At 31.6% G+C, this 26159-nt stretch overlaps 22 non-coding genes across 22 annotated transcripts; all 22 read left to right on the top strand.

The window, feature by feature from the left end:
• Window positions 1–488: 488 nt before the first annotated feature.
• Window positions 489–561, top strand: TRNAT-CGU (transfer RNA threonine (anticodon CGU)). The gene has a single exon. It is a non-coding gene; the product is annotated as a tRNA-Thr (tRNA).
• A 434-nt stretch (window positions 562–995) lies between these two features.
• On the top strand, window positions 996–1069 carry TRNAT-AGU (transfer RNA threonine (anticodon AGU)). Its single transcript has one exon. It is a non-coding gene; the product is annotated as a tRNA-Thr (tRNA).
• A 946-nt stretch (window positions 1070–2015) lies between these two features.
• Window positions 2016–2089, top strand: TRNAT-AGU (transfer RNA threonine (anticodon AGU)). Its single transcript has one exon. It is a non-coding gene; the product is annotated as a tRNA-Thr (tRNA).
• Window positions 2090–4054: 1965 nt separating this feature from the next.
• TRNAT-AGU (transfer RNA threonine (anticodon AGU)) lies at window positions 4055–4128 on the top strand. The gene has a single exon. It is a non-coding gene; the product is annotated as a tRNA-Thr (tRNA).
• A 1458-nt stretch (window positions 4129–5586) lies between these two features.
• On the top strand, window positions 5587–5659 carry TRNAT-CGU (transfer RNA threonine (anticodon CGU)). The gene has a single exon. It is a non-coding gene; the product is annotated as a tRNA-Thr (tRNA).
• A 946-nt stretch (window positions 5660–6605) lies between these two features.
• Window positions 6606–6678, top strand: TRNAT-CGU (transfer RNA threonine (anticodon CGU)). The gene has a single exon. It is a non-coding gene; the product is annotated as a tRNA-Thr (tRNA).
• Window positions 6679–7112: 434 nt separating this feature from the next.
• Window positions 7113–7186, top strand: TRNAT-AGU (transfer RNA threonine (anticodon AGU)). The gene has a single exon. It is a non-coding gene; the product is annotated as a tRNA-Thr (tRNA).
• A 2985-nt stretch (window positions 7187–10171) lies between these two features.
• TRNAT-AGU (transfer RNA threonine (anticodon AGU)) lies at window positions 10172–10245 on the top strand. Its single transcript has one exon. It is a non-coding gene; the product is annotated as a tRNA-Thr (tRNA).
• Window positions 10246–11190: 945 nt separating this feature from the next.
• Window positions 11191–11265, top strand: TRNAS-AGA (transfer RNA serine (anticodon AGA)). The gene has a single exon. It is a non-coding gene; the product is annotated as a tRNA-Ser (tRNA).
• Window positions 11266–11703: 438 nt separating this feature from the next.
• TRNAT-CGU (transfer RNA threonine (anticodon CGU)) lies at window positions 11704–11776 on the top strand. Its single transcript has one exon. It is a non-coding gene; the product is annotated as a tRNA-Thr (tRNA).
• A 1454-nt stretch (window positions 11777–13230) lies between these two features.
• Window positions 13231–13304, top strand: TRNAT-AGU (transfer RNA threonine (anticodon AGU)). The gene has a single exon. It is a non-coding gene; the product is annotated as a tRNA-Thr (tRNA).
• Window positions 13305–13743: 439 nt separating this feature from the next.
• TRNAT-CGU (transfer RNA threonine (anticodon CGU)) lies at window positions 13744–13816 on the top strand. The gene has a single exon. It is a non-coding gene; the product is annotated as a tRNA-Thr (tRNA).
• A 2986-nt stretch (window positions 13817–16802) lies between these two features.
• TRNAT-CGU (transfer RNA threonine (anticodon CGU)) lies at window positions 16803–16875 on the top strand. The gene has a single exon. It is a non-coding gene; the product is annotated as a tRNA-Thr (tRNA).
• Window positions 16876–17309: 434 nt separating this feature from the next.
• On the top strand, window positions 17310–17383 carry TRNAT-AGU (transfer RNA threonine (anticodon AGU)). Its single transcript has one exon. It is a non-coding gene; the product is annotated as a tRNA-Thr (tRNA).
• A 439-nt stretch (window positions 17384–17822) lies between these two features.
• Window positions 17823–17895, top strand: TRNAT-CGU (transfer RNA threonine (anticodon CGU)). Its single transcript has one exon. It is a non-coding gene; the product is annotated as a tRNA-Thr (tRNA).
• A 433-nt stretch (window positions 17896–18328) lies between these two features.
• TRNAT-AGU (transfer RNA threonine (anticodon AGU)) lies at window positions 18329–18402 on the top strand. The gene has a single exon. It is a non-coding gene; the product is annotated as a tRNA-Thr (tRNA).
• A 1455-nt stretch (window positions 18403–19857) lies between these two features.
• Window positions 19858–19939, top strand: TRNAT-CGU (transfer RNA threonine (anticodon CGU)). The gene is given in 2 exon segments: window positions 19858–19894; window positions 19904–19939. It is a non-coding gene; the product is annotated as a tRNA-Thr (tRNA).
• A 433-nt stretch (window positions 19940–20372) lies between these two features.
• On the top strand, window positions 20373–20446 carry TRNAT-AGU (transfer RNA threonine (anticodon AGU)). Its single transcript has one exon. It is a non-coding gene; the product is annotated as a tRNA-Thr (tRNA).
• Window positions 20447–20885: 439 nt separating this feature from the next.
• Window positions 20886–20958, top strand: TRNAT-CGU (transfer RNA threonine (anticodon CGU)). The gene has a single exon. It is a non-coding gene; the product is annotated as a tRNA-Thr (tRNA).
• Window positions 20959–21392: 434 nt separating this feature from the next.
• On the top strand, window positions 21393–21466 carry TRNAT-AGU (transfer RNA threonine (anticodon AGU)). The gene has a single exon. It is a non-coding gene; the product is annotated as a tRNA-Thr (tRNA).
• A 439-nt stretch (window positions 21467–21905) lies between these two features.
• TRNAT-CGU (transfer RNA threonine (anticodon CGU)) lies at window positions 21906–21978 on the top strand. The gene has a single exon. It is a non-coding gene; the product is annotated as a tRNA-Thr (tRNA).
• A 2471-nt stretch (window positions 21979–24449) lies between these two features.
• On the top strand, window positions 24450–24523 carry TRNAT-AGU (transfer RNA threonine (anticodon AGU)). Its single transcript has one exon. It is a non-coding gene; the product is annotated as a tRNA-Thr (tRNA).
• The last annotated feature ends 1636 nt before the right edge of the window (window positions 24524–26159 follow it).

Below are 26159 nucleotides of genomic sequence, written 5' to 3'. Positions count from 1 at the left end.
CGCCTGTCTAGTAAACAGGAGATCCTGAGTTCAAATCTCAGCAGTGCCTTGCTTTCCTCATTCTTAAATAAAAAACTATTTTCATTAATTCGTCCTGCGATTCAATTAAATTAGAAAAGTCTGATTTATCTTTCGGTTGAACAGATCATCTTAAACCTAATAAAAACTGAAAGTGTTTTCAATATTATAGTAACAATACTGTGATTGCAAAAATCAAAAAGGTATTTCAATGAGCAAGAGGCAGATGAAATATAACCCTAGATTTGAGCAATATTGATTAATATATGTAAAACACTTATTTATGAACTATTCAAAATATGGGATTGAGTTTAAAATGTGTTCTTTTGTAATACAACATAGCTATTCGTGTTTACAGATTAGGAATCCTTGCTTGTTTAACATTAGAATACATATTAAGACACTTTAACACAGGCACAGAATTTGATCACCAATACTAAATTAATGATCCCTTCTGTATCACTAAAATAGGAGCTGTGGCTAAGTGGTTAAAGCGCCTGTCTCGTAAACAGGAAATCCTGAGTTCAAATCTCAGCAGCACCTTATTATTGGTCCTTACATGTAAAAATAATTTTCATCACGCAAATGTTTAATACATTTTAAAAAGAAAAGTGTTGTTCTGTGAACATTAGAATGGGTCATCTTAAATTGAAAAACAAAAAAACGTGGTATTGTGAAGATTTTCAAAGTAATGCTTTGAATGAGAAAGGGAAAAAAGAGTGACAAAGAGCAAAATAGAGATAAAAAATCATTCTAGAGTTGAATTCAAGTAATGCATTCTTAAAGAAGGCATGATTAAAACATTTATGAACAAGATAAGCAATATATCAATGAGGTGTTTATGAATAGGATCAGTATCCTCGTCTAAAGTAGTTGAGTAGAGCGTTTACTGAACTGAGAAATGATTATGAAAGTGAAAAACTCAGGATTCTCTTGAACACCATATGGCAAACTGTTCCTTAAAGCATTTTCAAGAGGGTGCTGTGGCTTAGCTGGTTAAAGCGCCTGTCTAGTAAACAGGAGATCCTGAGTTCAAATCTCAGCAGTGCCTTGCTTTCCTCATTCTTATATAAAAAACTATTTTTATTAAGTCGTCCTGCGATTCAATTCAATTAGAAAAGTCTGATTTATCTTTCGGTTGAACAGATCATCTTAAACCTAATAAAAATTGAAAGTGTTTTCAATATTATAGTAACAATACTGTGATTGCAAAAATCAAAAAGGTATTTCAATGAGCAAGAGGCAGATGAAATATAACCCTAGATTTGAGCAATATTGATGAATATATGTAAAACACTTATTTATGAACCATTCAAAATATGGGATTGAGTTTAAAATGTGTTCTTTTGTAATACAACATAGCTATTCTTGTTTACAGATTAGGAATCCTTGCTTGTTTAACATTAGAATACATATTAAGACACTTTAACACAGGCACAGAATTTGATCACCAATACTAAATTAATGATCCCTTCTGTATCACTAAAATAGGTGCTGTGGCTAAGTGGTTAAAGTGCCTGTCTCGTAAACAGGAAATCCTGAGTTCAAATGTCAGCAGCGCCTTATTATTGGTCCTTACATGTAAAAATAATTTTCATCACGCAAATGTTTAATACATTTTAAAAAGAAAAGTGTTGTTCTGTGAACATTAGAATGGGTCATCTTAAATTGAAAAACAAAAAAACGTGGTATTGTGAAGATTTTCAAAGTAATGCTTTGAATGAAAAAGGGAAAAAAGAGTGACAAAGAGCAAAATAGAGATAAAAAATCATTCTAGAGTTGAAATCAAGTAATGCATTCTTAAAGAAGGCATAATTAAAACATTTATGAACAGGATAAGCAATATATCAATGAGGTGTTTATCAATAGGATCAGTATCCTCATCTAAAGTAGTTGAGTAGAGCGTTTTCTGAACTGAGAAATGATTATGAAAGTGAAAAACTCAGGATTCTCTTGAACACCATATGGCAAACTGTTCCTTAAAGCATTTTCAAGAGGGTGCTGTGGCTTAGCTGGTTAAAGCGCCTGTCTAGTAAACAGGAGATCCTGAGTTCGAATCTCAGCAGTGCCTTGCTTTCCTCATTCTTATATAAAAAACTATTTTCATTAAGTCGTCCTGCGATTTAATTCAATTAGAAAAGTCTGATTTATCTTTCGGTTGAAGAGATCATCTTAAACCTAATAAAAACTGAAAGTGTTTTCAATATTATAGTAACAATACTGTGATTGCAAAATCAAAAAGGTATTTCAATGAGCAAGAGGCAGATTTAATATAACCCCAGATTTGAGCAATATTGATGAATATATGTAAAACACTTATTTATGAACTATTCAAAATATGGGATTGAGTTTAAAATGTGTTCTTTTTTAATACAACATAGCTATTCTTGTTTACAGATTAGTAATCCTTGCTTGTTTAACATTAGAATACATATTAAGACACTTTAACACAGGCACAGAATTTGATCATCAATACTAAATTAATGATCCCTTCTGTATCACTAAACTAGGTGCTGTGGCAAAGTGGTTAAAGTGCCTGTCTCGTAAACAGGAAATCCTGAGTTCAAATCTCAGCAGCACCTTATTATTGGTCCTTACATGTAAAAATAATTTTCAGCACGCAAATGTTTAATACATTTTAAAAAGAAAAGTGTTGTTCTGTGAACATTAGAATGGGTCATCTTAAATTGAAAAACAAAAAAACGTGGTGTTGTGAAGATTTTCAAAGTAATGTTTTGAATGAAAAAGGGAAAAAAGAGTGACAAAGAGCAAAATAGAGATAAAAAATCATTCTAGAGTTGAATTCAAGTAATGCATTCTTAAAGAAGGCATGATTAAAACATTTATGAACAAGATAAGCAATATATCAATGAGGTGTTTATGAATAGGATCAGTATCCTCGTCTAAAGTAGTTGAGTAGAGCGTTTTCTGAACTGAGAAATGATTATGAAAGTGAAAAACTCAGGATTCTCTTGAACACCATATGGCAAACTGTTCCTTAAAGCATTTTCAAGAGGGTGCTGTGGCTTAGCTGGTTAAAGCGCCTGTCTAGTAAACAGGAGATCCTGAGTTCAAATCTCAGCATTGCCTTGCTTTCCTCATTCTTATATAAAAAACTATTTTTATTAAGTCGTCCTGCGATTCAATTCAATTAGAAAAGTCTGATTTATCTTTCGGTTGAACAGATCATCTTAAACCTAATAAAAACTGAAAGTGTTTTCAATATTATAGTAACAATACTGTGATTGCAAAAATCAAAAAGGTATTTCAATGAGCAAGAGGCAGATGAAATATAACCCTAGATTTGAGCAATATTGATGAATATATGTAAAACACTTATTTATGAACTATTCAAAATATGGGATTGAGTTTAAAATGTGTTCTTTTGTAATACAACATAGCTATTCTTGTTTACAGATTAGGAATCCTTGCTTGTTTATCATTAGAATACATATTAAGACACTTTAACACAGGCACAGAATTTGATCACCAATACTAAATTAATGATCCCTTCTGTATCACTAAAATAGGTGCTGTGGCTAAGTGGTTAAAGTACCTGTCTCGTAAACAGGAAATCCTGAGTTCAAATGTCAGCAGCGCCTTATTATTGGTCCTTACATGTAAAAATAATTTTCATCACGCAAATGTTTAATACATTTTAAAAAGAAAAGTGTTGTTCTGTGAACATTAGAATGGGTCATCTTAAATTGAAAAACAAAAAAACGTGGTATTGTGAAGATTTTCAAAGTAATGTTTTGAATGAAAAAGGGAAAAAAGAGTGACAAAGAGCAAAATAGAGATAAAAAATCATTCTAGAGTTGAATTCAAGTAATGCATTCTTAAAGAAGGCATGATTAAAACATTTATGAACAAGATAAGCAATATATCAATGAGGTGTTTATGAATAGGATCAGTATCCTCGTCTAAAGTAGTTGAGTAGAGCGTTTTCTGAACTGAGAAATGATTATGAAAGTGAAAAACTCAGGATTCTCTTGAACACCATATGGCAAACTGTTCCTTAAAGCATTTTCAAGAGGGTGCTGTGGCTCAGCTGGTTAAAGCGCCTGTCTAGTAAACAGGAGATCCTGAGTTCAAATCTCAGCAGTGCCTTGCTTTCCTCATTCTTATATAAAAAAATATTTTTATTAAGTCGTCCTGCGATTCAATTCAATTAGAAAAGTCTGATTTATCTTTCGGTTGAACAGATCATCTTAAACCTAATAAAAACTGAAAGTGTTTTCAATATTATAGTAACAATACTGTGATTGCAAAAATCAAAAAGGTATTTCAATGAGCAAGAGGCAGATGAAATATAACCCTAGATTTGAGCAATATTGATGAATATATGTAAAACACTTATTTATGAACTATTCAAAATATGGGATTGAGTTTAAAAAGTGTTCTTTTGTAATACAACATAGCTATTCTTGTTTACAGATTAGGAATCCTTGCTTGTTTATCATTAGAATACATATTAAGACACTTTAACACAGGCACAGAATTTGATCACCAATACTAAATTAATGATCCCTTCTGTATCACTAAAATAGGTGCTGTGGCTAAGTGGTTAAAGTACCTGTCTCGTAAACAGGAAATCCTGAGTTCAAATGTCAGCAGCGCCTTATTATTGGTCCTTACATGTAAAAATAATTTTCATCACGCAAATGTTTAATACATTTTAAAAAGAAAAGTGTTGTTCTGTGAACATTAGAATGGGTCATCTTAAATTGAAAAACAAAAAAATGTGGTATTGTGAAGATTTTCAAAGTAATGCTTTGAATGAAAAAGGGAAAAAAGAGTGACAAAGAGCAAAATAGAGATAAAAAATCATTCTAGAGTTGAAATCAAGTAATGCATTCTTAAAGAAGGCATAATTAAAACATTTATGAACAGGATAAGCAATATATCAATGAGGTGTTTATCAATAGGATCAGTATCCTCGTCTAAAGTAGTTGAGTAGAGCGTTTTCTGAACTGAGAAATGATTATGAAAGTGAAAAACTCAGGATTCTCTTGAACACCATATGGCAAACTGTTCCTTAAAGCATTTTCAAGAGGTTGCTGTGGCTTAGCTGGTTAAAGTGCCTGTCTAGTAAACAGGAGATCCTGAGTTCAAATCTCAGCAGTGCCTTGCTTTCCTCATTCTTAAATAAAAAACTATTTTCATTAATTCGTCCTGCGATTCAATTAAATTAGAAAAGTCTGATTTATCTTTCGGTTGAACAGATCATCTTAAACCTAATAAAAACTGAAAGTGTTTTCAATATTATAGTAACAATACTGTGATTACAAAATCAAAAAGGTATTTCAATGAGCAAGAGGCAGATGAAATATAACCCTAGATTTGAGCAATATTGATGAATATATGTAAAACACTTATTTATGAACTATTCAAAATATGGGATTGAGTTTAAAATGTGTTCTTTTGTAATACAACATAGCTATTCTTGTTTACAGATTAGGAATCCTTGCTTGTTTAACATTAGAATACATATTAAGACACTTTAACACAGGCACAGAATTTGATCACCAATACTAAATTAATGATCCCTTCTGTATCACTAAAATAGGTGCTGTGGCTAAGTGGTTAAAGCGCCTGTCTCGTAAACAGGAAATCCTGAGTTCAAATCTCAGCAGCACCTTATTATTGGTCCTTACATGTAAAAATAATTTTCATCACGCAAATGTTTAATACATTTTAAAAAGAATAGTGTTGTTCTGTGAACATTAGAATGGGTCATCTTAAATTGAAAAACAAAAAAACGTGGTATTGTGAAGATTTTCAAAGTAATGCTTTGAATGAAAAAGGGAAAAAAGAGTGACAAAGAGCAAAATAGAGATAAAAAATCATTCTAGAGTTGAATTCAAGTAATGCATTCTTAAAGAAGGCATAATTAAAACATTTATGAACAGGATAAGCAATATATCAATGAGGTGTTTATGAATAGGATCAGTATCCTCGTCTAAAGTAGTTGAGTAGAGCGTTTTCTGAACTGAGAAATGATTATGAAAGTGAAAAACTCAGGTTTCTCTTGAACACCATATGGCAAACTGTTCCTTAAAGCATTTTCAAGAGGGTGCTGTGGCTTAGCTGTTTAAAGCGCCTGTCTAGTAAACAGGAGATCCTGAGTTCAAATCTCAGCAGTGCCTTGCTTTCCTCATTCTTAAATAAAAAACTATTTTCATTAATTCGTCCTGCGATTCAATTAATTTAGAAAAGTCTGATTTATCTATCGGTTGAACAAATCATCTTAAACCTAATAAAAACTGAAAGTGTTTTCAATATTATAGTAACAATACTGTGATTGCAAAATCAAAAAGGTATTTCAATGAGCAAGAGGCAGATGAAATATAACCCTAGATTTGAGCAATATTGATGAATATATATAAAACACTTATTCATGAACTATTCAAAATATGGGATTGAGTTTAAAATGTGTTCTTTTTTAATACAACATAGCTATTTTTGTTTACAGATTAGGAATCCTTGCTTTTTTAACATTAGAATACATATTAAGACACTTTAACACAGGCACAGACTTTGATCACCAATACGAAATTAATGATCCCTTCTGTATCCCTAAAGTAGGTGCTGTGGCTAAGTGGTTAAAGCGCCTGTCTCGTAAACAGGAAATCCTGAGTTCAAATCTCAGCAGCACCTTATTATTGGTCCTTACATGTAAAAATAATTTTCATTACGCAAATGTTTAAGACATTTTAAAAAGAAAAGTATTGTTCTGTGAACATTAGAATGGGTCATCTTAAATTGAAAAACAAAAAAACGTGGTGTTGTGAAGATTTTCAAAGTAATGTTTTGAATGAAAAAGGGAAAAAAGAGTGACAAAGAGCAAAATAGAGATAAAAAATCATTCTAGAGTTGAATTCAAGTAATGCATTCTTAAAGAAGGCATGATTAAAACATTTATGAACAAGATAAGCAATATATCAATGAGGTGTTTATGAATAGGATCAGTATCCTCGTCTAAAGTAGTTGAGTAGAGCGTTTTCTGAACTGAGAAATGATTATGAAAGTGAAAAACTCAGGATTCTCTTGAACACCATATGGCAAACTGTTCCTTAAAGCATTTTCAAGAGGGTGCTGTGGCTTAGCTGGTTAAAGCGCCTGTCTAGTAAACAGGAGATCCTGAGTTCAAATCTCAGCAGTGCCTTGCTTTCCTCATTCTTATATAAAAAACTATTTTCATTAAGTCGTCCTGCGATTCAATTCAATTAGAAAAGTCTGATTTATCTTTCGGTTGAACAGATCATCTTAAACCTAATAAAAATTGAAAGTGTTTTCAATATTATAGTAACAATACTGTGATTGCAAAAATCAAAAAGGTATTTCAATGAGCAAGAGGCAGATGAAATATAACCCTAGATTTGAGCAATATTGATGAATATATGTAAAACACTTATTTATGAACCATTCAAAATATGGGATTGAGTTTAAAATGTGTTCTTTTGTAATACAACATAGCTATTCTTGTTTACAGATTAGGAATCCTTGCTTGTTTAACATTAGAATACATATTAAGACACTTTAACACAGGCACAGAATTTTATCACCAATACTAAATTAATGATCCCTTCTGTATCACTAAAATAGGTGCTGTGGCTAAGTGGTTAAAGTGCCTGTCTCGTAAACAGGAAATCCTGAGTTCAAATGTCAGCAGCGCCTTATTATTGGTCCTTACATGTAAAAATAATTTTCATCACGCAAATGTTTAATACATTTTAAAAAGAAAAGTGTTGTTCTGTGAACATTAGAATGGGTCATCTTAAATTGAAAAACAAAAAAACGTGGTATTGTGAAGATTTTCAAAGTAATGCTTTGAATGAAAAAGGGAAAAAAGAGTGACAAAGAGCAAAATAGAGATAAAAAATCATTCTAGAGTTGAAATCAAGTAATTCATTCTTAAAGAAGGCATAATTAAAACATTTATGAACAGGATAAGCAATATATCAATGAGGTGTTTATCAATAGGATCAGTATCCTCATCTAAAGTAGTTGAGTAGAGCGTTTTCTGAACTGAGAAATGATTATGAAAGTGAAAAACTCAGGATTCTCTTGAACACCATATGGCAAACTGTTCCTTAAAGCTTTTTCAAGAGGGTGCTGTGGCTTAGCTGGTTAAAGCGCCTGTCTTGTAAACAGGAGATCCTGAGTTCGAATCTCAGCAGTGCCTTGCTTTCCTCATTCTTATATAAAAAACTATTTTCATTAAGTCGTCCTGCGATTTAATTCAATTAGAAAAGTCTGATTTATCTTTCGGTTGAAGAGATCATCTTAAACCTAATAAAAACTGAAAGTGTTTTCAATATTATAGTAACAATACTGTGATTGCAAAATCAAAAAGGTATTTCAATGAGCAAGAGGCAGATTTAATATAACCCCAGATTTGAGCAATATTGATGAATATATGTAAAACACTTATTTATGAACTATTCAAAATATGGGATTGAGTTTAAAATGTGTTCTTTTTTAATACAACATAGCTATTCTTGTTTACAGATTAGTAATCCTTGCTTGTTTAACATTAGAATACATATTAAGACACTTTAACACAGGCACAGAATTTGATCATCAATACTAAATTAATGATCCCTTCTGTATCACTAAACTAGGTGCTGTGGCAAAGTGGTTAAAGTGCCTGTCTCGTAAACAGGAAATCCTGAGTTCAAATCTCAGCAGCACCTTATTATTGGTCCTTACATGTAAAAATAATTTTCAGCACGCAAATGTTTAATACATTTTAAAAAGAAAAGTGTTGTTCTGTGAACATTAGAATGGGTCATCTTAAATTGAAAAACAAAAAAACGTGGTGTTGTGAAGATTTTCAAAGTAATGTTTTGAATGAAAAAGGGAAAAAAGAGTGACAAAGAGCAAAATAGAGATAAAAAATCATTCTAGAGTTGAATTCAAGTAATGCATTCTTAAAGAAGGCATGATTAAAACATTTATGAACAAGATAAGCAATATATCAATGAGGTGTTTATGAATAGGATCAGTATCCTCGTCTAAAGTAGTTGAGTAGAGCGTTTTCTGAACTGAGAAATGATTATGAAAGTGAAAAACTCAGGATTCTCTTGAACACCATATGGCAAACTGTTCCTTAAAGCATTTTCAAGAGGGTGCTGTGGCTTAGCTGGTTAAAGCGCCTGTCTAGTAAACAGAAGATCCTGAGTTCAAATCTCAGCATTGCCTTGCTTTCCTCATTCTTATATAAAAAACTATTTTTATTAAGTCGTCCTGCGATTCAATTCAATTAGAAAAGTCTGATTTATCTTTCGGTTGAACAGATCATCTTAAACCTAATAAAAACTGAAAGTGTTTTCAATATTATAGTAACAATACTGTGATTGCAAAAATCAAAAAGGTATTTCAATGAGCAAGAGGCAGATGAAATATAACCCTAGATTTGAGCAATATTGATGAATATATGTAAAACACTTATTTATGAACTATTCAAAATATGGGATTGAGTTTAAAATGTGTTCTTTTGTAATACAACATAGCTATTCTTGTTTACAGATTAGGAATCCTTGCTTGTTTATCATTAGAATACATATTAAGACACTTTAACACAGGCACAGAATTTGATCACCAATACTAAATTAATGATCCCTTCTGTATCACTAAAATAGGTGCTGTGGCTAAGTGGTTAAAGTACCTGTCTCGTAAACAGGAAATCCTGAGTTCAAATGTCAGCAGCGCCTTATTATTGGTCCTTACATGTAAAAATAATTTTCATCACGCAAATGTTTAATACATTTTAAAAAGAAAAGTGTTGTTCTGTGAACATTAGAATGGGTCATCTTAAATTGAAAAACAAAAAAACGTGGTATTGTGAAGATTTTCAAAGTAATGTTTTGAATGAAAAAGGGAAAAAAGAGTGACAAAGAGCAAAATAGAGATAAAAAATCATTCTAGAGTTGAATTCAAGTAATGCATTCTTAAAGAAGGCATGATTAAAACATTTATGAACAAGATAAGCAATATATCAATGAGGTGTTTATGAATAGGATCAGTATCCTCGTCTAAAGTAGTTGAGTAGAGCGTTTTCTGAACTGAGAAATGATTATGAAAGTGAAAAACTCAGGATTCTCTTGAACACCATATGGCAAACTGTTCCTTACAGCATTTTCAAGAGGGTGCTGTGGCTCAGCTGGTTAAAGCGCCTGTCTAGTAAACAGGAGATCCTGAGTTCAAATCTCAGCAGTGCCTTGCTTTCCTCATTCTTATATAAAAAAATATTTTTATTAAGTCGTCCTGCGATTCAATTCAATTAGAAAAGTCTGATTTATCTTTCGGTTGAACAGATCATCTTAAACCTAATAAAAACTGAAAGTGTTTTCAATATTATAGTAACAATACTGTGATTGCAAAAATCAAAAAGGTATTTCAATGAGCAAGAGGCAGATGAAATATAACCCTAGATTTGAGCAATATTGATGAATATATGTAAAACACTTATTTATGAACTATTCAAAATATGGGATTGAGTTTAAAAAGTGTTCTTTTGTAATACAACATAGCTATTCTTGTTTACAGATTAGGAATCCTTGCTTGTTTATCATTAGAATACATATTAAGACACTTTAACACAGGCACAGAATTTGATCACCAATACTAAATTAATGATCCCTTCTGTATCACTAAAATAGGTGCTGTGGCTAAGTGGTTAAAGTACCTGTCTCGTAAACAGGAAATCCTGAGTTCAAATGTCAGCAGCGCCTTATTATTGGTCCTTACATGTAAAAATAATTTTCATCACGCAAATGTTTAATACATTTTAAAAAGAAAAGTGTTGTTCTGTGAACATTAGAATGGGTCATCTTAAATTGAAAAACAAAAAAATGTGGTATTGTGAAGATTTTCAAAGTAATGCTTTGAATGAAAAAGGGAAAAAAGAGTGACAAAGAGCAAAATAGAGATAAAAAATCATTCTAGAGTTGAAATCAAGTAATGCATTCTTAAAGAAGGCATAATTAAAACATTTATGAACAGGATAAGCAATATATCAATGAGGTGTTTATCAATAGGATCAGTATCCTCGTCTAAAGTAGTTGAGTAGAGCGTTTTCTGAACTGAGAAATGATTATGAAAGTGAAAAACTCAGGATTCTCTTGAACACCATATGGCAAACTGTTCCTTAAAGCATTTTCAAGAGGTTGCTGTGGCTTAGCTGGTTAAAGTGCCTGTCTAGAAAACAGGAGATCCTGAGTTCAAATCTCAGCAGTGCCTTGCTTTCCTCATTCTTAAATAAAAAACTATTTTCATTAATTCGTCCTGCGATTCAATTAAATTAGAAAAGTCTGATTTATCTTTCGGTTGAACAGATCATCTTAAACCTAATAAAAACTGAAAGTGTTTTCAATATTATAGTAACAATACTGTGATTACAAAATCAAAAAGGTATTTCAATGAGCAAGAGGCAGATGAAATATAACCCTAGATTTGAGCAATATTGATGAATATATATAAAACACTTATTCATGAACTATTCAAAATATGGGATTGAGTTTAAAATGTGTTCTTTTTTAATACAACATAGCTATTTTTGTTTACAGATTAGGAATCCTTGCTTTTTTAACATTAGAATACATATTAAGACACTTTAACACAGGCACAGACTTTGATCACCAATACGAAATTAATGATCCCTTCTGTATCCCTAAAGTAGGTGCTGTGGCTAAGTGGTTAAAGCGCCTGTCTCGTAAACAGGAAATCCTGAGTTCAAATCTCAGCAGCACCTTATTATTGGTCCTTACATGTAAAAATAATTTTCATTACGCAAATGTTTAAGACATTTTAAAAAGAAAAGTATTGTTCTGTGAACATTAGAATGGGTCATCTTAAATTGAAAAACAAAAAAACGTGGTGTTGTGAAGATTTTCAAAGTAATGTTTTGAATGAAAAAGGGAAAAAAGAGTGACAAAGAGCAAAATAGAGATAAAAAATCATTCTAGAGTTGAATTCAAGTAATGCATTCTTAAAGAAGGCATGATTAAAACATTTATGAACAAGATAAGCAATATATCAATGAGGTGTTTATGAATAGGATCAGTATCCTCGTCTAAAGTAGTTGAGTAGAGCGTTTTCTGAACTGAGAAATGATTATGAAAGTGAAAAACTCAGGATTCTCTTGAACACCATATGGCAAACTGTTCCTTAAAGCATTTTCAAGAGGGTGCTGTGGCTTAGCTGGTTAAAGCGCCTGTCTAGTAAACAGAAGATCCTGAGTTCAAATCTCAGCAGTGCCTTGCTTTCCTCATTCTTATATAAAAAACTATTTTCATTAAGTCGTCCTGCGATTCAATTCAATTAGAAAAGTCTGATTTATCTTTCGGTTGAACAGATCATCTTAAACCTAATAAAAACTGAAAGTGTTTTCAATATTATAGTAACAATACTGTGATTGCAAAAATCAAAAAGGTATTTCAATGAGCAAGAGGTAGATGAAATATAACCCTAGATTTGAGCAATATTGATGAATATATGTAAAACACTTATTTATGAACTATTCAAAATATGGGATTGAGTTTAAAATGTGTTCTTTTGTAATACAACATAGCTATTCTTGTTTACAGATTAGGAATCCTTGCTTGTTTAACATTAGAATACATATTAAGACACTTTAACACAGGCACAGAATTTGATCACCAATAATAAATTAATGATCCCTTCTGTATCACTAAACTAGGTGCTGTGGCAAAGTGGTTAAAGTGCCTGTCTCGTAAACAGGAAATCCTGAGTTCAAATCTCAGCAGCACCTTATTATTGGTCCTTACATGTAAAAATAATTTTCAGCACGCAAATGTTTAATACATTTTAAAAAGAAAAGTGTTGTTCTGTGAACATTAGAATGGGTCATCTTAAATTGAAAAACAAAAAAATGTGGTATTGTGAAGATTTTCAAAGTAATGCTTTGAATGAAAAAGGGAAAAAAGAGTGACAAAGAGCAAAATAGAGATAAAAAATCATTCTAGAGTTGAATTCAAGTAATGCATTCTTAAAGAAGGCATAATTAAAACATTTATGAACAGGATAAGCAAGATATCAATGAGGTGTTTATGAATAGGATCAGTATCCTCGTCTAAACTATTTGAGTAGTGCGTTTTCGGAACTGAGAAATGATTATGAAAGTGAAAAACTCAGGATTCTCTTGAACACCATATGGCAAACTGTTCCTTAAAGCATTTTCAAGAGGGTGCTGTGGCTTAGCTGGTTAAAGTGCCTGTCTAGTAAACAGGAGATCCTGAGTTCAAATCTCAGCAGTGCCTTGCTTTCCTCATTCTTAAATAAAAAACTATTTTCATTAATTCGTCCTGCGATTCAATTAAATTAGAAAAGTCTGATTTATCTTTCGGTTGAACAGATCATCTTAAACCTAATAAAAACTGAAAGTGTTTTCAATATTATAGTAACAATACTGTGATTGCAAAAATCAAAAAGGTATTTCAATGAGCAAGAGGCAGATGAAATATAACCCTAGATTTGAGCAATATTGATTAATATATGTAAAACACTTATTTATGAACTATTCAAAATATGGGATTGAGTTTAAAATGTGTTCTTTTGTAATACAACATAGCTATTCGTGTTTACAGATTAGGAATCCTTGCTTGTTTAACATTAGAATACATATTAAGACACTTTAACACAGGCACAGAATTTGATCACCAATACTAAATTAATGATCCCTTCTGTATCACTAAAATAGGTGCTGTGGCTAAGTGGTTAAAGCACCTGTCTCGTAAACAGGAAATCCTGAGTTCAAATCTCAGCAGCACCTTATTATTGGTCCTTACATGTAAAAATAATTTTTGTCACGCAAATGTTTAATACATTTAAAAAGAAAAGTGTTGTTCTGTGAACATTAGAATGGGTCATCTTAAATTGAAAAACAAAAAAACGTGGTGTTGTGAAGATTTTCAAAGTAATGTTTTGAATGAAAAAGGGAAAAAAGAGTGACAAAGAGCAAAATAGAGATAAAAAATCATTCTAGAGTTGAATTCAAGTAATGCATTCTTAAAGAAGGCATGATTAAAACATTTATGAACAAGATAAGCAATATATCAATGAGGTGTTTATGAATAGGATCAGTATCCTCATCTAAAGTAGTTGAGTAGAGCGTTTTCTGAACTGAGAAATGATTATGAAAGTGAAAAACTCAGGATTCTCTTGAACACCATATGGCAAACTGTTCCTTAAAGCATTTTCAAGAGGGTGCTGTCGCTTAGCTGGTTAAAGCGCCTTTCTAGTAAACAGGAGATCCTGAGTTCAAATCTCAGCAGTGCCTTGCTTTCCTCATTCCTAAATAAAAAACTATTTTCATTAATTCGTCCTGCGATTCAATTAAATTAGAAAAGTCTGATTTATCTTTCGGTTGAACAGATCATCTTAAACCTAATAAAAACTGAAAGTGTTTTCAATATTATAGTAACAATACTGTGATTGCAAAAATTAAAAAATGTATTTCAATGAGCAAGAGGCAGATGAAATATAACCCTAGATTTGAGAAATATTGATTAATATATGTAAAACACTTATTTATGAACTATTCAAAATATGGGATTGAGTTTAAAATGTGTTCCTTTGTAATACAACATAGCTATTCGTGTTTACAGATTAGGAATCCTTGCTTGTTTAACATTAGAATACATATTAAGACACTTTAACACAGGCACAGAATTTGATCACCAATACTAAATTAATGATCCCTTCTGTATCTTTAAAATAGGTGCTGTGGCTAAGTGGTTAAAGTACCTGTCTCGTAAACAGGAAATCCTGAGTTCAAATGTCAGCAGCGCCTTATTATTGCTCCTTACATGTAAAAATAATTTTCATCACGCAAATGTTTAATACATTTTAAAAAGAAAAGTGTTGTTCTGTGAACATTAAAATGGGTCATCTTAAATTGAAAAACAAAAAAACGTGGTATTGTGAAGATTTTCAAAGTAATGTTTTGAATGAAAAAGGGAAAAAAGAGTGACAAAGAGCAAAATAGAGATAAAAAATCATTCTAGAGTTGAATTCAAGTAATGCATTCTTAAAGAAGGCATGATTAAAACATTTATGAACAAGATAAGCAATATATCAATGAGGTGTTTATGAATAGGATCAGTATCCTCGTCTAAAGTAGTTGAGTAGAGCGTTTTCTGAACTGAGAAATGATTATGAAAGTGAAAAACTCAGGATTCTCTTGAACACCATATGGCAAACTGTTCCTTAAAGCATTTTCAAGAGGGTGCTGTGGCTTAGCTGGTTAAAGCGCCTGTCTAGTAAACAGGAGATGCTGAGTTCAAATCTCAGCAGTGCCTTGCTTTCCTCATTCTTATATAAAAAACTATTTTTATTAAGTCGTCCTGCGATTCAATTCAATTAGAAAAGTCTGATTTATCTTTCGGTTGAACAGATCATCTTAAACCTAATAAAAACTGAAAGTGTTTTCAATAATATAGTAACAATACTGTGATTGCAAAAATCAAAAAGGTATTTCAATGAGCAAGAGGCAGATGAAATATAACCCTAGATTTGAGCAATATTGATGAATATATGTAAAACACTTATTTATGAACTATTCAAAATATGGGATTGAGTTTAAAATGTGTTCTTTTGTAATACAACATAGCTATTCTTGTTTACAGATTAGGAATCCTTGCTTGTTTATCATTAGAATACATATTAAGACACTTTAACACAGGCACAGAATTTGATCACCAATACTAAATTAATGATCCCTTCTGTATCACTAAAATAGGTGCTGTGGCTAAGTGGTTAAAGTACCTGTCTCGTAAACAGGAAATCCTGAGTTCAAATGTCAGCAGCGCCTTATTATTGGTCCTTACATGTAAAAATAATTTTCATCACGCAAATGTTTAATACATTTTAAAAAGAAAAGTGTTGTTCTGTGAACATTAGAATGGGTCATCTTAAATTGAAAAACAAAAAAACATGGAATTGTGAAGATTTTCAAAGTAATGCTTTGAATGAAAAAGGGAAAAAAGAGTGACAAAGAGCAAAATAGAGATAAAAAATCATTCTAGAGTTGAAATCAAGGAATGCATTCTTAAAGAAGGCATAATTAAAATATTTATGAACAGGATAAGCAATATATCAATGAGGTGTTTATCAATAGGATCAGTATCCTCGTCTAAAGTAGTTGAGTAGAGCGTTTTCTGAACTGAGAAATGATTATGAAAGTGAAAAACTCAAGATTCTCTTGAACACCATATGGCAAACTGTTCTTTAAAGCATTTTCAAGAGGTTGCTGTGGCTTAGCTGGTTAAAGTCCCTGTCTAGTAAACAGGAGCTTCTGAGTTCAAATCTCAGCAGTGCCTTGCTTTCCTCATTCTTAAATAAAAAACTATTTTCATTAATTCGTCCTGCGATTCAATTAAATTAGAAAAGTCTGATTTATCTTTCGGTTGAACAGATCATCTTAAACCTAATAAAAACTGAAAGTGTTTTCAATATTATAGTAACAATACTGTGATTGCAAAATCAAAAAGGTATTTCAATGAGCAAGAGGCAGATGAAATATAACCCTAGATTTGAGCAATATTGATGAATATATATAAAACACTTATTCATGAACTATTCAAAATATGGGATTGAGTTTAAAATGTGTTCTTTTTTAATACAACATAGCTATTTTTGTTTACAGATTAGGAATCCTTGCTTTTTTAACATTAGAATACATATTAAGACACTTTAACACAGGCCCAGAATTTGATCACCAATACTAAATTAATGATCCCTTCTCTATCCCTAAAGTAGGTGCTGTGGCTAAGTGGTTAAAGCACCTGTCTCGTAAACAGGAAATCCTGAGTTCAAATCTCAGCAGCACCTTATTATTGGTCCTTACATGTAAAAATAATTTTCATTACGCAAATGTTTAAGACATTTTAAAAAGAAAAGTATTGTTCTGTGAACATTGGAATGGGTCATCTTAAATTGAAAAACAAAAAAACGTGGTGTTGTGAAGATTTTCAAAGTAATGTTTTGAATGAAAAAGGGAAAAAAGAGTGACAAAGAGCAAAATAGAGATAAAAAATCATTCTAGAGTAGAATTCAAGTAATGCATTCTTAAAGAAGGCATGATTAAAACATTTATGAATAAGATAAGCAATATATCAATGAGGTGTTTATGAATAGGATCAGTATCATCGTCTAAACTATTTGAGTAGTGCGTTTTCTGAACTGAGAAATGATTATGAAAGTGAAAAACTCAGGATTCTCTTGAACACCATATGGCAAACTGTTCCTTAAAGCATTTTCTGGAGGGTGCTGTGGCTTAGCTGGTTAAAGCGCCTGTCTAGTAAACAGGAGATCCTGAGTTCAAATCTCAGCAGTGCCTTGCTTTCCTCATTCTTATATAAAAAACTATTTTCATTAATTCGTCCTGCGATTCAATTAAATTAGAAAAGTCTGATTTATCTTTCGGTTGAACAGATCATCTTAAACCTAATAAAAACTGAAAGTGTTTTCAATATTATAGTAACAATACTGTGATTGCAAAAATCAAAAAGGTATTTCAATGAGCAAGAGGCAGATGAAATATAACCCTAGATTTGAGCAATATTGATTAATATATGTAAAACACTTATTTATGAACTATTCAAAATATGGGATTGAGTTTAAAATGTGTTCTTTTGTAATACAACATAGCTATTCGTGTTTACAGATTAGGAATCCTTGCTTGTTTAACATTAGAATACATATTAAGACACTTTAACACAGGCACAGAATTTGATCACCGATACTAAATTAATGATCCCTTCTGTATCACTAAAATAGGTGCTGTGGCTAAGTGGTTAAAGCACCTGTCTCGTAAACAGGAAATCCTGAGTTCAAATCTCAGCAGCACCTTATTATTGGTCCTTACATGTAAAAATAATTTTTGTCACGCAAATGTTTAATACATTTAAAAAGAAAAGTGTTGTTCTGTGAACATTAGAATGGGTCATCTTAAATTGAAAAACAAAAAAACGTGGTGTTGTGAAGATTTTCAAAGTAATGTTTTGAATGAAAAAGGGAAAAAAGAGTGACAAAGAGCAAAATAGAGATAAAAAATCATTCTAGAGTAGAATTCAAGTAATGCATTCTTAAAGAAGGCATGATTAAAACATTTATGAACAAGATAAGCAATATATCAATGAGGTGTTTATGAATAGGATCAGTATCCTCATCTAAAGTAGTTGAGTAGAGCGTTTTCTGAACTGAGAAATGATTATGAAAGTGAAAAACTCAGGATTCTCTTGAACACCATATGGCAAACTGTTCCTTAAAGCATTTTCAAGAGGGTGCTGTGGCTTAGCTGGTTAAAGCGCCTGTCTAGTGAACAGGAGATCCTGAGTTCGAATCTCAGCAGTGCCTTGCTTTCCTCATTCTTATATAAAACACTATTTTCATTAAGTCGTCCTGCGATTCAATTCAATTAGAAAAGTCTGATTTATCTTTCGGTTGAACAGATCATCTTAAACCTAATAAAAACTGAAAGTGTTTTCAATATTATAACAATACTGTGATTGCAAAATCAAAAAGGTATTTCAATGAGCAAGAGGCAGATGAAATATAACACCAGATTTGAGCAATATTGATGAATATATGTAAAACACTTATTTATGAACTATTCAAAATATGGGATTGAGTTTAAAATGTGTTCTTTTGTAATACAACATAGCTATTCTTGTTTACAGATTAGGAATCCTTGCTTGTTTAACATTAGAATACATATTAAGGCACTTTAACACAGGCACAGAATTTGATCACCAATACTAAATTAATGATCCCTTCTGTATCACTAAACTAGGTGCTGTGGCAAAGTGGTTAAAGTGCATGTCTCGTAAACAGGAAATCCTGAGTTCAAATCTCAGCAGCACCTTATTATTGGTCCTTACATGTAAAAATAATTTTCAGCACGCAAATGTTTAATACATTTTAAAAAGAAAAGTGTTGTTCTGTGAACATTAGAATGGGTCATCTTAAATTGAAAAACAAAAAAACGTGGTATTGTGAAGATTTTCAAAGTAATGCTTTGAATGAAAAAGGGAAAAAAGAGTGACAAAGATCAAAATAGAGATAAAAAATCATTCTAGAGTTGAATTCAAGTAATGCATTCTTAAAGAAGGCATAATTAAAACATTTATGAACAGGATAAGCAATATATCAATGAGGTGTTTATGAATAGGATCAGTATCCTCGTCTAAACTATTTGAGTAGTGCGTTTTCGGAACTGAGAAAGGATTATGAAAGTGAAAAACTCAGGATTCTCTTGAACACCATATGGCAAACTGTTCCTTAAAGCATTTTCAAGAGGGTGCTGTCGCTTAGCTGGTTAAAGCGCCTTTCTAGTAAACAGAGATCCTGAGTTCAAATCTCAGCAGTGCCTTGCTTTCCTCATTCTTAAATAAAAAACTATTTTCATTAATTCGTCCTGCGATTCAATTCAATTAGAAAAGTCTGATTTATCTTTCGGTTGAACAGATCATCTTAAACCTAATAAAAACTGAAAGTGTTTTCAATATTATAGTAACAATACTGTGATTGCAAAAATTAAAAAATGTATTTCAATGAGCAAGAGGCAGATGAAATATAACCCTAGATTTGAGCAATATTGATTAATATATGTAAAACACTTATTTATGAACTATTCAAAATATGGGATTGAGTTTAAAATGTGTTCTTTTGTAATACAACATAGCTATTCGTGTTTACAGATTAGGAATCCTTGCTTGTTTAACATTAGAATACATATTAAGACACTTTAACACAGGCACAGAATTTGATCACCAATACTAAATTAATGATCCCTTCTGTATCACTAAAATAGGTGCTGTGGCTAAGTGGTTAAAGCGCCTGTCTCGTAAACAGGAAAAACAGGAAATCCTGAGTTCAAATCTCAGCAGCACCTTATTATTGGTCCTTACATGTAAAAATAATTTTCGTCACGCAAATGTTTAATACATTTAAAAAGAAAAGTGTTGTTCTGTGAACATTAGAATGGGTCATCTTAAATTGAAAAACAAAAAAACGTGGTGTTGTGAAGATTTTCAAAGTAATGTTTTGAATGAAAAAGGGAAAAAAGAGTGACAAAGAGCAAAATAGAGATAAAAAATCATTCTAGAGTTGAATTCAAGTAATGCATTCTTAAAGAAGGCATGATTAAAACATTTATGAACAAGATAAGCAATATATCAATGAGGTGTTTATGAATAGGATCAGTATCCTCGTCTAAAGTAGTTGAGTAGAGCGTTTTCTGAACTGAGAAATGATTATGAAAGTGAAAAACTCAGGATTCTCTTGAACACCATATGGCAAACTGTTCCTTAAAGCATTTTCAAGAGGGTGCTGTGGCTTAGCTGGTTAAAGCGCCTGTCTAGTAAACAGGAGATCCTGAGTTCAAATCTCAGCAGTGCCTTGCTTTCCTCATTCTTATATAAAAAACTATTTTCATTAAGTCGTCCTGCGATTCAATTCAATTAGAAAAGTCTGATTTATCTTTCGATTGAACAGATCATCTTAAACCTAATAAAAACTGAAAGTGTTTTCAATATTATAGTAACAATACTGTGATTGCAAAAATCAAAAAGGTATTTCAATGAGCAAGAGGCAGATGAAATATAACCCTAGATTTGAGCAATATTGATGAATATATGTAAAACACTTATTTATGAACTATTCAAAATATGGGATTGAGTTTAAAATGTGTTCTTTTGTAATACAACATAGCTATTCTTGTTTACAGATTAGGAATCCTTGCTTGTTTAACATTAGAATACATATTAAGACACTTTAACACAGGCACAGAAGTTGATCACCAATACTAAATTAATGATCCCTTCTGTATCACTAAAATAGGTGCTGTGGCTAGGTGGTTAAAGCGCCTGTCTCGTAAACAGGAAATCCTGAGTTCAAATCTCAGCAGCACCTTATTATTGGTCCTTACATGTAAAAATAATTTTCATCACGCAAATGTTTAATACATTTTAAAAAGAAAAGTGTTGTTCTGTGAACATTAGAATGGGTCATCTTAAATTGAAAAACAAAAAAACGTGGTATTGTGAAGATTTTCAAAGTAATGCTTTGAATGAAAAAGGGAAAAAAGAGTGACAAAGAGCAAAATAGAGATGAAAAATCATTCTAGAGTTGAAATCAAGTAATGCATTCTTAAAGAAGGCATAATTAAAATATTTATGAACAGGATAAGCAATATATCAATGAGGTGTTTATGAATAGGATCAGTATCCTCGTCTAAACTATTTGAGTAGTGCGTTTTCTGAACTGAGAAATGATTATGAAAGTGAAAAACTCAGGTTTCTCTTGAACACCATATGGCAAACTGTTCCTTAAAGCATTTTCAAGAGGGTGCTGTGGCTTAGCTGGTTAAAGCGCCTGTCTAGTAAACAGGAGATCCTGAGTTCAAATCTCAGCAGTGCCTTGCTTTCCTCATTCTTAAATAAAAAATTATTTTCAATAAGTCGTCCTGCGATTCGATTAAATTAGAAAAGTCTGATTTATCTTTCGGTTGAACAGATCATCTTAAACCTAATAACAACTGAAAGTGTTTTCAATATTATAGTAACAATACTGTGATTGCAAAAATCAAAAAGGTATTTCAATGAGCAAGAGGCAGATGAAATATAACCCTAGATTAGAGCAATATTGATGAATATATGTAAAACACTTATTTATGAACTATTCAAAATATGGGATTGAGTTTAAAATGTGTTCTTTTGTAATACAACATAGCTATTCTTGTTTACAGATTAGGAATCCTTGCTTGTTTAACATTAGAATACATATTAAGACACTTTAACAAAGGCACAGAATTTGATTACCAATACTAAATTAATGATCCCTTCTGTATCACTAAAATAGGTGCTGTGGCTAAGTGGTTAAAGCGCCTGTTTCGTAAACAGGAAATCCTGAGTTCAAATCTCAGCAGCACCTTATTATTGGTCCTTACATGTAAAAATAATTTTCATCACGCAAATGTTTAATACATTTTAAAAAGAAAAGTGTTGTTCTCTGAACATTAGAATGGGTCATCTTAAATTGTAAAACTAACAAACGAGTTATTGTGAAGATTTTCAAAGTAATGCTTTGAATGAAAAAGGGAAAAAAGAGTGACAAAGAGCAAAATAGAGGTAAAAAATCATTCTAGAGTTGAATTCAAGTAATGCATTCTTAAAGAAGGCATGATTAAAACATTTATGAACAAGATAAGCAATATATCAATGAGGTGTTTATGAATAGGATCAGTATCCTCGTCTAAAGTAGTTGAGTAGAGCGTTTTCTGAACTGTGAAATGATTATGAAAGTGAAAAACTCAGGATTCTCTTGAACACCATATGGCAAACTGTTCCTTAAAGCATTTGCAAGAGGGTGCTGTGGCATAGCTGGTTAAAGCGCCTGTCTAGTAAACAGGAGATCCTGAGTTCAAATCTCAGCAGTGCCTTGCTTTCCTCATTCTTATATAAAAAACTATTTTCATTAAGTCGTCCTGCGATTCAATTCAATTAGAAAAGTCTGATTTATCTTTCGGTTGAACAGATCATCTTAAACCTAATAAAAACTGAATGTGTTTTCAATATTATAGTAACAATACTGTGATTGCAAAATCAAAAAGGTATTTCAATGAGTAAGAGGCAGATGAAATATAACCCCAGATTTGAGCAATATTGATGAATATATGTAAAACACTTATTTATGAACTATTCAAAATATGGGATTGAGTTTAAAATGTGTTCTTTTGTAATACAACATAGCTATTCTTGTTTACAGATTAGGAATCCTTGCTTGTTTAACATTAGAATACATATTAAGACACTTTAACACAGGCACAGAATTTGATCACCAATACTAAATTAATGATCCCTTCTGTATCACTAAAATAGGTGCTGTGGCAAAGTGGTTAAAGTGCCTGTCTCGTAAACAGGAAATCCTGAGTTCAAATCTCAGCAGCACCTTATTATTGGTCCTTACATGTAAAAATAATTTTCATCACGCAAATGGTTAATACATTTTAAAAAGAAAAGTGTTGTTCTGTGAACATTAGAATGGGTCATCTTAAATTGAAAAACAAAAAAACGTGGTATTGTGAAGATTTTCAAAGTAATGCTTTGAATGAAAAAGGGAAAAAAGAGTGACAAAGAGCAAAATAGAGATAAAAAATCATTCTAGAGTTGAATTCAAGTAATGCATTCTTAAAGAAGGCATAATTAAAACATTTATGAACAGGATAAGCAATATATCAATGAGGTGTTTATGAATAGGATCAGTATCCTCGTCTAAACTATTTGAGTAGTGCGTTTTCTGAACTGAGAAATGATTATGAAAGTGAAAAACTCAGGTTTCTCTTGAACACCATATGGCAAACTGTTCCTTAAAGCATTTTCAAGAGGGTGCTGTGGCTTTGCTGGTTAAAGCGCCTATCTAGTAAACAGGAGATCCTGAGTTCAAATCTCAGCAGTGCCTTGCTTTCCTCATTCTTAAATAAAAAATTATTTTCATTAAGTCGTCCTGCGATTCAATTAAATTAGAAAAGTCGGATTTATTTTTCGGTTGAACAGATCATCTTAAACCTAATAAAAACTGAAAGTGTTTTCAATATTATAGTAACAATACTGTGATTGCAAAATCAAAAAGGTATTTCAATGAGCAAGAGGCAGATGAAATATGACCCTAGATTGAGCAATATTGATGAATAAATGTAAAACACTTATTTATAAACTATTCAAAATATGGGATTGAGTTTAAAATGTGTTCTTTTTTAATACAACATAGCTATTCTTGTTTACAGATTAGGAATCCTTGCTTGTTTAACATTAGAATACATATTAAGACACTTTAACACAGGCACAGAAGTTGATCACCAATACCAAATTAATGATCCCTTCTGTAGCACTAAAGTAGATGCTGTGGCCAAGTGGTTAAAGCGCCTGTCTCGTAAACATGAAATCCTGAGTTCAAATCTCAGCAGCACCTTATTATTGGTCCTTACATGTAAAAATAATTTTCATCACGCAAATGTTTAATACATTTTAAAAAGAAAAGTGTTGTTCTGTGAACATTAGAATGCGTCATCTTAAATTGAAAAACAAAAAAACGTGGTGTTGTGAAGATTTTCAAAGTAATGTTTTGAATGAAAAAGGGAAAAAAGAGTGACAAAGAGCAAAATAGAGATAAAAAATCATTCTAGAGTTGAATTCAAGTAATGCATTCTTAAAGAAGGCATGATTAAAACATTTATGAACAAGATAAGCAATATATAAATGAGGTGTTTATGAATAGGATCAGTATCCTCGTCTAAAGTAGTTGAGTAGAGCGTTTTCTGAACTGAGAAATGATTATGAAAGTGAAAAACTCAGGATTCTCTTGAACACCATATGGCAAACTGTTCCTTAAAGCATTTTCAAGAGGGTGCTGTGGCTTAGCTGGTTAAAGCGCCTGTCTAGTAAACAGGAGATCCTGAGTTCAACTCTCAGCAGTGCCTTGCTTTCCTCATTCTTATATAAAAAACTATTTTCATTAAGTCGTCCTGCGATTCAATTCAATTAGAAAAGTCTGATTTATCTTTCGGTTGAACAGATCATCTTAAACCTAATAAAAACTGAATGTGTTTTCAATATTATAGTAACAATACTGTGATTGCAATATCAAAAAGGTATTTCAATGAGTAAGAGGCAGATGAAATATAACCCCAGATTTGAGCAATATTGATGAATATATGTAAAACACTTATTTGTGAACTATTCAAAATATGGGATTGAGTTTAAAATGTGTTCTTTTGTAATACAACATAGCTATTCTTGTTTACAGATTAGGAATCCTTGCTTGTTTAACATTAGAATACATATTAAGACACTTTAACACAGGCACAGAATTTGATCACCAATACTAAATTAATGATCCCTTCTGTAGCACTAAAATAGCTGCTGTGGCTAAGTGGTTAAAGCGCCTGTCTCATAAACAAGAAATCCTGCGTTCAAATCTCAGCAGCACCTTATTATTGGTCCTTACATGTAAAAATAATTTTCAGCACGCAAATGTTTAATATATTTTAAAAAGAAAAGTGTTGTTCTGTGAATATTAGAATGGGTCATCTTAAATTGAAAAACAAAAAAACGTGGTATTGTGAAGATTTTCAAAGTAATGCTTTGAATGAAAAAGGGAAAAAAGAGTGACAAAGAGCAAAATCGAGATAAAAAATCATTCTAGAGTTGAATTCAAGTAATGCATTCTTAAAGAAGGCATAATTAAAACATTTATGAACAGGATAAGCAATATATCAATGAGGTGTTTATGAATAGGATCAGTATCCTCGTCTAAACTATTTGAGTAGTGCGTTTTCTGAACTGAGAAATGATTATGAAAGTGAAAAACTCAGGTTTCTCTTGAACACCATATGGCAAACTGTTCCTTAAAGCATTTTCAAGAGGGTGCTGTGGCTTACCTGGATAAAGCGCCTATCTAGTGAACAGGAGATCCTGAGTTCAAATCTCAGCAGTGCCTTGCTTTCCTCATTCTTAAATAAAAAATTATTTTCATTAAGTCATCCTGCGATTCAATTAAATTAGAAAAGTCTGATTTATCTTTCGGTTGAACAGATCATCTTAAACCTAATAAAAACTGAAAGTGTTTTCAATATTATAGTAACAATACTGTGATTGCAAAATCAAAAAGGTATTTCAATGAGCAAGAGGCAGATGAAATATGACCCTAGATTGAGCAATATTGATGAATAAATGTAAAACACTTATTTATAAACTATTCAAAATATGGGATTGAGTTTAAAATGTGTTCTTTTTTAATACAACATAGCTATTCTTGTTTACAGATTAGGAATCCTTGCTTGTTTAACATTAGAATACATATTAAGACACTTTAACACAGGCACAGAAGTTGATCACCAATACCAAATTAATGATCCCTTCTGTAGCACTAAAGTAGATGCTGTGGCCAAGTGGTTAAAGCGCCTGTCTCGTAAACATGAAATCCTGAGTTCAAATCTCAGCAGCACCTTATTATTGGTCCTTACATGTAAAAATAATTTTCATCACGCAAATGTTTAATACATTTTAAAAAGAAAAGTGTTGTTCTGTGAACATTAGAATGCGTCATCTTAAATT

Source organism: Triturus cristatus, chromosome 8 (assembly GCF_964204655.1).
Source record: "Triturus cristatus chromosome 8, aTriCri1.1, whole genome shotgun sequence".
Classification (NCBI taxonomy): domain Eukaryota; kingdom Metazoa; phylum Chordata; class Amphibia; order Caudata; family Salamandridae; genus Triturus; species Triturus cristatus.
The sequence above is the reverse complement of the archived record's forward strand: the minus strand, read 5'-3'. Positions and strand labels throughout refer to the sequence as shown.